Below are 10,787 nucleotides of genomic sequence, written 5' to 3'. Positions count from 1 at the left end.
CTCAATCCGTATTGTAGGCTGCAGTCCTTGACCCTCTGCAGCAGGTGCTTCAGGTCCTCTTCAGTTTCAGCAAGCGGGGTTGTGTCATCTGCATAACATGATACCTTGTGTTATCTTTAACTGTTAGTTTTGGGGTTAAGTGTGTATATATAGTACTTAACCTTATATCATTTTTACCAGCTTCCTGGAAAGAAGCACAGTTAAACTTTCATAGGTGTAGACAGTTTCAACCAACATTATTTAGACCCTTACTACCCTTGTGAATGTATATACCACAGTGGTTTTCAATTAACTGTTCACGGTGGTTCTTTCTCTGTATGTACAGTTGTAACCGTCTTTGATGAGCCATAATGACATTTACATTTTAGCTGTTACATTATTTTTAAAATCTTTGACCTAATGTTTTATAAGAGCTTCTAATAACTGCTAAAATATTCCCTTTCTCCTTTTCCTACTTTCTCTTTTTATAACTGATGAACATAGAAAATTAACTTTAAAGTGAGATCAGATAATATGGGATCTGATAATATGAAAGCCAAAATAATCTGTTTCCAAGCATGAAATGTGTATTTAAAGTGTTGGTCTATATGTATGAGTTGTAAGTGTTAACATTTAAACTATAGTTAATAAATTTTGACTGGTTATGCCTTTTTTTCCTAAAGTATTTTACAAAAACTACCAAGTCCAATTTTCATGACGAAGTAAGATTTTTTAAAGTGCTTCACTTGGATAATTTTAGTGTCTAAAACTTATGTGGACAAAACATTAATATATTCAGAATGCTGTTATGTGCTGTCAAGTCACCTGCAACTCATAGCGACCCTATGTACAACAACTCTGAAGCCTGCCCTGTCCTGAACCAGTCTCATTGATTCCAACACATCTACCTCCATGGCCCAAGTTACTCTTATCAATCCATCTCGTCTGGGCTTTTCCTCTCCTGCGCTGTCTCTCCACCCTTCTGAGCATGATGTCTTTCCCAAGGCCTGGTCCTTCCTGGCCACACACCCAAAGTAAAGACAGAGCTTCAAAATCCTAGCCTCCAAGGAGAAACTTGGTTTCACCCTCTCCAAGAAAAATCTATTTGTTTTCTTGGTGGTCTATGTTATGCTCAAGACACTTCTCCAAGCACAACTACTCAAAGGCATCAATTCTTCTGTCATCCTTATTCATTGTCCACTCCGATGAGAGAGTAATTGCAAAGACCATAGCCTGGATCAGGTGCACCTTAGTCTCTAGACTGCCATCATTGCTTCTCAATACTCTGGAGAGGTCCCTGACAGTAGATTTACCTAATGCAATTCTTCTTTTGATATCCTGACTGCTGGCGCCAAGAATGTTGATTGTGGAGCTGAGCAATCTGTATTTGTTACAATCTCAATCTCTTCTCCACCTATCATGGTGCTGTCAATAGGCCCAGTGGTCAGAATCCTTGTCTTCTTGATGTTGAGCTTCAATCTATATTGAAGACTACAGTCCTTGACCTTCTACAGCAAGAGCTTTAAGTCCACCTCAGTTAGAGCAAGTAAGATTGTGTCATTTGCTTAGCGTAGGCTGTTGTTGAGTCTTCCTTTAATCCCAATGCCACATTTATCCTCATAAATCCCAGTCTCCTGAATGATCTGTTCTGCATATAGACTGAAAAAGTATGGAGACAAGATACATCCCTAACTCTCTCTTTTCCTAGTTTTGAACCATGCAGTGTTTCCCTGCATGGAGGACTGCTTCATGGCCCAAGTTCAGGTTTCACATAAGCACAATCAAGTGCTCTGGGATTCCCATTTTCCTCAAGGTTAAGCACAATTTGTTATGATCCACACAGTCAAATGCCTTTGCATAGTCAATGAAACACAGATAGACATTCCTCTAGTACTCTCTGCTTTCTGCCAAGATCCATCTGACATTGACAATAAAGTCTCTAGTGCCATGACCTCTTCTAGACCCAGCTTGTGTTTCTGGTAGTTCTCTGTCAATGTACTGTTTCAGTCATTTCTGCATAATTTTCAGCACAATTTTGCTTGTATATAATGAGTGATATTGTATGATAAAATGCACCCTCTCTTGGGTCACCTCTTTTTGGAAGCAAATAAATATCGATTTCTTCCAGTCAGTTGGACAGATAATTGTCCTCCAGATTCCTTGGTACAACCAGGTCAGCAACTGTTTGTTGAAATATATCAATTGGTATTCCTGGGGCTTTATTTTTTACCAAGTCCTTCAGAGTAGCCTGAACTTCCTTTCATCACCATTGCTCCTTGATCATATGTTATTTCTTGAAATTCTTCTGTGTCAGCCAACTCTTTTTGGTACAGTGACTCTGTATACTCTTTCCATGTTATTTTAATACTTCCTGAATCATTCAATATTCTGCCCATAGCATCTTTAAGTATTGCAGTTTGAGGTTCGAATTTGTTCTTTATTTCTTTCAGCTTAAGAAAATCTGAGCAAAGTCAGCCCTTTCTTTTTGGTCTCCAGTTCTTTGCAAATTTCATTATAATACCTTGCTTTGTTCCCCCCCCCTTGAAATCTGCCCTTTGATTTGGCTTCTTGGCACTCTAGTGCAATATTCAGAATCTCTTTTGACACCTATTTTGGTCCTTTCTTTTACTTCTTTCTTTGTAATGACCTTTTGCATTCTTTGTGGATGATATTCTTGATATCCTCCCACAGCTCATCTGGTCTTTCTTCATTAGTGTTCAAGGCCCCAAACCTGTCCATGAGTTGGTTTTGAAATTCAGGTGGGACAGACTAAAAGTCAAATTTTGATTCCTGTGGATTTTATTTGACCTTCTTTAGCTTTAATTTGAACTTGCATATGAGTAGTCGGCCTGTTCCACCATCAGCACCTGGTCTAGTTTTCACTGTTGATACTTTTCCAATGACTCCTTATACACAAATCAATTACAATCAATCATATTAATTGTAATTGATTCCTGTGCATCCCATCAGGTGAAATCCATGTGTATAGCTTGTGTTTATGTTTCTTAGAAAAGGTATTTGCTGTGAATAAATCATTGAGTGTACAGAATTCTATCATTCTGTCCCCAGCCTCATTTCATCACCAAGTCCACATTTTCTGACCACTGATCCTTCCTCCTGGTAATTAATTTTTGCATTCCAGTCATCCGTTATTATTAATGCATCTTGGTTGCATGTTCTATCGATCACTGACTCCAAAAGTTGGTAGAGAACATCTATTTCCATTATGTCAGTGTAAATATTCTCCAATTAATTTAAAATAGTAATTTTAAGTTTGTCAAAGCAGCTTTTAGTTTTTACTGGGTGTGTGACTATAAACACCTATACTCTACTGTGTAGTATAGCTTTTTTAAGCACTTGTAGACTCTAATGTGAAGTTCTGGTTTCAACTGCATAGAAAAAAATCAACCACTGGGCCTTCACTATCTACATTAACTTCTGTACCCTATGTAACATTAATGCCTTAATAGCATCCATTTTTTGTATTATTATAATCATGATCTTTTTAATGGTAATAGCGCCTTCACTTGTGATTATAAAGATGTTCCTTAAGCTTGGGGGTTTGGGAGCTACAAAAAAAAAAACAAACAAACAAAAAACAAACTCAAATTCATTGTCATTCTGTCATTTCTGATGCGTAGCAGCCCTCTGTGAGATTTCCACAGCTGTAAATCCTAATTGGAGAAAACTGCCCACCTTTTTCCCTCAGAATCCCTGGTAGATTAAAACCATCAGACATTTTTGGCCTTTGAATTAGCAGCATAACTCACTCTGGACTATCCCACCATAGTTCCCACACTATTCATCTCAAAAATTCAAATTCATTGCCACCAAATCAGAACCAACTAATAACTGAATCTCCCTTGGATTTCCAAGACTGTAAATTGCAAAGGAGGAGATTGTCCATCTTTCTCTTGAAGAGTCAAGGATGAATTTAAACCTCCAGAGAGTGACAGCCTTGGGTTAGCTCCCTACAGACTACACCGGGGGAATTCTGTTCACTCTAATTTATTTGTTCCTATTGTTGATCATTTGATTTCTATAAATAGTAATAATAGCTTTTGTTTTCCTCAAGGAGCCTTAATGGTACAGTAGTTAAGGCCTAGACAGTTAATCCAGCAGATGAGTTAGCTGGTGGGTGGGCTTCTCAGAAGATGTGGCTTTCCATAAAGATTTGCATCCTTAGAGATTCTAAGGGGAAGTCCTACTCTGCATCTTGTGTGTCTGTGCTTTGTATATCTGGTTCCATTGTACTGGGTAAATATAGCACCCATGGCACTGTGTGAAGTCTTACAAGACCAAGGTACAACCTCCATCCCCCTCTCTGTGTACACTGCAGATAAGACAGCCTGAAATGAAAATTTTTTTCAAGTATATGTCATCCCAGATTGCAGACTATCTAGTGTGCCTGGTACTCCTCATGAAATATATAAAATCATACATATTTTTTTAAAAATCATTCTTATCAATAACATAGAATCCAGTTTGATTGGAAGATACTTCTCAAAACATTAAAACATTGAGTTGATGAAAGCAATACACATGGCTCTTAATCTTTTTTGACCAAAAAGATCTGGGGGTGGGCTTCATGAAGACCCCAACTGGAAGTAGTGAAGGGTGTTAGGCAGTGATAGATTGAAGTGGATTTTACCTCAACAACTGTAACTGCATATGAAGCATCTGCAATTTCTGCCCGGGAGACTGCGGTGAGGTTCTGTTGTGTTGGCTCTGATCATCGTTCCCAATGAACAACATTGACACCTTGCCCTATGTCACCCATCCTCCTCATCTTTCGTCCCCAGCCTCAGGCTTGTTCATTACTGCAATCCTTGTGTTAATCCACATAACAACAGCAACACAACACTATTATGTGTCTATTGGCCAAGTTGTATATGGTTTGTTTGTTCCCCCCCCCTTGGTTTTAGATGCCTTTCAATAAATCCAGACTCCTGGTGACCTTTGCTACGACAGAAGAAAACACTGCCCAGTAACGCGCCGTCTTCAGCATCTCGGCTGTGTTTGAATCCACAGTTACAGACACTGTCAGCCCATCCTGTTGAAGGTCTCCCTCCTTTGGTCTGAGCTTCAGCTTCACCAGACATGATGCCCTTCATGTGCCTAAATTGCACTCCCTCCTCTAAGACCTCTAGCTTCTCCTGATAACAAAGGAAGAATCATCTTCGCTCAGAAGCCAAATGGCATAGACTCCTGTTTCCTCTCTGAATACAACCATATTTTATGGAGATGGTCAGCATGACATCATATGACATCTTGGAGATTTAGCACATTGACAGTCGTTTCTGACCTTCCTTTGCCGTACCTCTGACATCCAGCCTCTACCGGTACCACTGCCCCCATACCTTCTGAAGGTGTCATTCTGTTCTCCCAAAGAATGACCGGAAGAGGGACGCTAGGTCAGTCAGTAGATTGTAAAGGAGAAAATGGCACAAGTCAATCTCAGTGTGATAGGAAAAAACATAGTTCTTTAATACAATGGGATATTGTTTGGACTAGGTTTGTTTCTTTATTTTAAATGAAATTGATAGGTGTAATTTTGTTATGAATGAGCGCTCCATTTGAAGATGACTCTTTGAAGAAAGTGTAAACTTAACTAATGCATAATTGAAAATTTTAAAAATTGCACCCTGAATATATTTATTTTGCTTGTTAGGGGTCACCACGTTAGCTCCATCTCCATCTCCATTAGCCCCGAGTACAACCGATACCATGCCATCCATGCAATAGGATGTTTAAAGGAAAACATCCTTATTATGTTTAAAGAAAATTTAATAATGTTTCCTTTTTCTCCAGATGAACTACTTTGAATATCACCCTGTACACATCCCACTTGAGCATCACGACTGTTTTTCTGAGTTTTTTATTTATTTGAAGCAAGTAGCAGTGTTTGCTGGGAATAAATAGACATGACTTATGAATATCATTACAAGTCGTTTACAGGACAATTGCACTCCAAGTGAATCTCATTGATTTCAACATCAAACACCAGACTGATGTGTGCAAGGCTGACTAGTATGGAATCTGTGAAAAATCCATGTCATAAATCCTTCAATTTCTTCATCTGTTTGTGACCAACTGCTTGTCTCAGGAAAAAACACCAGAGGACAACTGTGGAACCGTGACCTTGTGTGGGTATTTTATTCTTCATAGGTTGTTTGGATTTGTCCCAATTGTATATTATTTTCTAGCGTTTCAGTTCTTGTATGTGATGTCTAACTTATGCGGTGCTGCCACCTTGAGCTGGACCCTCTCAGGAGATGATAGTCTGTATTTAGTCCATGATACGTAGTTCTCAAATCATATTTGTTATGTCAAGAGAAGACCTTCAGCAGGATGGGTTCACACCGTCGCGGCAACAGTGAGCTCAGCCAAAGCGATGAGGAAGAGGATGGTGCAGGACTGGGCCATGCTTTAGTCTACCGTACACAGGGCCCCTGTGAGTTGGAGCCATCTCAATAGGACCTAACAAAAAGAGTGTGTCAAGATAAAACCCCTCGAACTTTGACAATGAAGGAAGGTATCCATTAATTTTATATGTATCTAGGTAACGTAAGTGCAGTTTAGGCTCAAGAAGGGCATCATGTTTGGTAAAGCTGAAGCTCAGGTGTCCATTACGTTTACATGTATCTAGGATACGTAAGTAAATGTATCTAGAAACAAAGTTGGTGAGAAGTTGTCTCATCTATTTTGAGTATGTTATCAGGAGGGAGCAGTCCTTGGAGAAAGAAATGATGGAAGAAAGGAAGGTCAGAGAAGGAAAGACCCTCAGTGAGGAGGAATGACACGGTGAATACAACAACCAGCTAAAACACAGCCGATATTGCAAGGACAACAGTATCTTACAGAGTTCTCTGAGTCCTACATGCAGTTAATGTGAGTTGGAGCTAACTTAGTGGCCTCTAGCAACCTCCATAAGCAAAATAAATACTAGGAATGCAGTTTAAAAAATTTGCAATAATGTATTTACTATTTTTCCACCAATTAAAAAAAACAAAAAACAATCTGCGTTATGCGGATGACACAACCCTGCTTGCTGAAACTGAAGAAGACCTGAAGCGCCTGCTGCAGAGTGTCAAGGACTGCAGCCTACAATATGGATTGAGGCTCAATGTCAAGAAAACAAAGATTCTCACCACTGGACCAATTGGCAGCATCAGGATGGATGGTGAAGAGATTGAGATTGTACACAGCTTTATCTTGCTTGGCTCCACATTCAACAGTCTTGGCACCAGCAGCCAGGAAATTAAAAGGCACATTGCCATGGGAAAGTCTGCTGTTAGGGACCTCTCCAAAGTACTGAAGAGCAATGGTGTCTCTCTGGAGACTAAGGTGCATCTGATACAGGCCATGGTCTTCACAATCACTTGTTATGCATCAGAGAGTTGGGCAATGACCAAGGAGGATTGAAGCCTTTGAGCTGTGGTGCTGGTATTGAGAATACCATGGACTGCTAGGAAAACAAACAGATTTGTCCTGGAAAGGGTTAAACCGGGTGGCTCCTTGGAGGCAAGGATTCTGAGGCTCTGTCTAACATAATTTGGACATGTCGTGAGGAGAGACCGGTCCTTGGAGAGGGACATCATGCTTGGGAGGGTGGAGGGACAGCGCAGGAGAGGAAGGTACTCTATGAGGTGGATTGATTTAGTGACTGGGATAATTGGGATGGGAGTGTCAGAGACGGTGTGATTGGCACAGGACAGAGCGGAGTTTAGGTCTGTTGTACATAGGGTCGCTATGAGTCGCAAGCAACTTGATGGCACATAACAACAACAACAACATTTATTATTTTTTAATCTGTCTTCAAAGAATCATCTTCAAAGAAGCTGCCAAAAAATTTAAGAACTCTCACAGGTTTTAATGAAGATGTCCTAAGTTCTAGGTGAAATTCTCGTGGCAGATTTTAAAATGCTGAGGGTATTTTATGACTTTTTTTGCATTGATAGAGGATACATTATAGAAAAAATTATTTATTCTTCATATTCAAGTGGTGCCAAAATGTAAAATTATTCATTAGCATGACATATTTAATAATTCTAAAGGGGAAGTAAGAGAGAGGGAAGAAAAAGAAGGAGGAAGGGAAAATTTTCTAGAGCCTTCTAGTTTTACTACTTTTAATCCTCTGGGTTGTCTCTGGTCTGTGGGGAGTTGGTCTGCAAACCCTAAGTTCTCTCTGGCTGTTTGTAGCTTTTAGCAGCACCCTGGGAGAAAGTTGGACAATCTCCTTCCTCATGATTTACAGCCAACTTCCAACTCACAGGCAATGAGAAAGAAGGAGAGAGTCTCTCTCTCTCTCTCTCTCTCTCTCTCTCTCTCTCTCTCTCTCTCTCTCTGTGTGTGTGTGCAAGAGAGAGAGAAGGAGGGAGAGGAAAAGAGTGAGGGGGGGAGAGAGAGAGAGAGAACATGTTAGAGAGTTGTCTAAACAATTTATGGCTGTTGACCAAAAGATTTGTAGTTCAAGACCAAGCAAAGGCCCCTTGGAAGAAAGGCTTGGGACATACTTCTGTAAGACCACATCTTATAAGAACCCATGGGACAAAGTTCTTCTGTGACATACATGGCATCACTTTCAGTTGAGGTCCACCCAGCAGCATTAATTGCTTTTATCAACAACGTCATTTTTGCCATCCCTGCATGACTGTCTAAACTGCTTCATGTGTTGCAAGAGACAGAGAAGAAGTAGGAGGATGCTTAACATTAGCATTCCAGAATAAGTGTTGTGTGTCTATGCAGACAAAAGTGTTCTTATTTCCTGGTGGCATCGCACAGGACATGTTCTGCTGCTCACCAAAAGCTCAGAGACTTGAACTTACCAGCTGTTCCTTGAGATGAAGATGAGTAGTGTCCTCCTGTCAAGGTTTACAGTCTTGGGAACCAATGGAGGCTCATTATGAGTTTGGCAGTTACATAGTTCTGGCTTCTAGAGATGTGTAACTCTCCCTGTATTCTTCCCTTGAGTCTGGGGAGTCGTAGGATACTGCGACTCTTGTTAAATGCCATTCAGAGTGCACAGGAACTCCCCCCAAATTCTCAAGGAGGAATTTGAGCCTCACCTTGGCTCCTAACCACACCACCACCAAACCCATATAATCCAGGAGCCTATGGCTTCAGGGCTGCCCAAGGCTCACGTGGCACTCTCCGTGGTCCTGAGAATTCTCAGAGCTAACAGGAGAGGGGTGGAGTGGAGAAGACTGAGATTCTTGTCCACCCCTGGCTGCCAGAATAGCTGAGCTCATAGCTACTCCAGTGGGACAGAGGTCCTCACTGCCCCTTTCCACCTTTCCTCTGGACAATGTGCTGGCTTCTCTTTCTTCATATTCAGACTCTATGTACAACCCTGTATTCTTTTTCTTATTTTTATTTGAAAGGTTTTTTTAAAAAAAAATTCATAAAGCCACTAAATACAGCATGGCCATCCAGCATAAATATGGCTATGTGGTGACACATAAATATATGATCTTTTTCCTTACACCTTTAAAGCAAACAAAACAAAACAAAAACTAAAATAATCAATGTCTGTTGAGTTCCTTTCTCAGTTCCATCCTATGACCATCTTCACAGAGACCCGCAACCCTGGACTTAAAGTATCTCTCAGTCACGTCCTTATAGTTTGCAGGGTATACATAACTCTTCACTGGTATCTAACAATGTGTTGTCCTCAAAACGGCAGATATTGTGATTTCTCCAGTGAATGGTCTGCTAAGCACTTCCTGGCTCCACCAGATCTGTGTGTCCTTGCTGTGAAGCAAACCTCTGGCCAGCCTTTGTGGAAGGACACAGCTGGCATTGTCCAGGCTGGAGAAGGGTTGAAGACAAGATTTTTCCACAACCAACATATGTTAAAAGTGAAACCCCTTGGATGACGCTGTGTCTTTCGTTATACTGTCAAGGAGAGCGTTGATTTAGTTTGCTTCTCTTCCACCAAAGTTTTCATTTATAATATTCTAGAATACTTTTTTCTCTGATAGTTTGTTCTCATTGATGGGTACAATAATGAATGTCTTTTAGATAGCATTCTTGAAATGAATTCCACATATATAAAGTGTATGACCGGGTTGGTTTTATGTGTGTACACACCCACATAATAAGGATGGCAGGAAAATAAAAATGACAAAAAGAATTTAAGTGTTTGAGCTGTGGTGTTGGGGAAGGCTATTGAATGCCCCATGGACTGCCAAAATAACAAATAGATATGTCTTGGAGGGTGTGCAGCCAGAGTGCCCCTGGGAGGCAAAAATGTTGAAGTGTCATCTCACATACACTGGGCATGTTGTTGTTGTTGTTGTTACGTGCCATGCGGTTCACTACAACCTATAGCAGCCCTATGAACAACAGCCCTGAGCCCTGCTCTCTCCTGACCTAATTCCACTGTCTCCAGTACACCTATCCATATTACTTCAGTTATTGTGTTAATGCATCTTATCCAGGGTCTCCCTCTCCTGCGCTGACCCCTCCACCCTTCTAAGCACAATGTCCTTCTCCAAGGACTGGTCCTTTCTGGTAATATGCTCAAAGCATGTGAGACAGAGTTTCAGAATCCTTGCCTCCGAGGAGGAACATAGTTTTACACTCTCCAGGACAGACTTGTTTGTTCTCTTAGCACTCCAGTTTATGCTCAATACTCTTCACCAGCATCACATCTCAAAGGCATCAATTCTGTCATCTTTAATTACTGCCCAGCTCTCTGATGTATAACAAGTAATTGTGAAGACCATGGCCTAGATCAGGCGCATCTTAGTCTTTGTTGTTGTTGTTGTTGTTATGTGCCGTGGAGTCGTTTCCGACTCATAGCG

This window comes from Elephantulus edwardii, unplaced genomic scaffold (genome assembly GCF_000299155.1).
Source record: "Elephantulus edwardii isolate Elephantulus edwardi_28Jun2011 unplaced genomic scaffold, EleEdw1.0 scaffold00515, whole genome shotgun sequence".
NCBI lineage: Eukaryota > Metazoa > Chordata > Mammalia > Macroscelidea > Macroscelididae > Elephantulus > Elephantulus edwardii.
The sequence above is the reverse complement of the archived record's forward strand: the minus strand, read 5'-3'. Positions refer to the sequence as shown.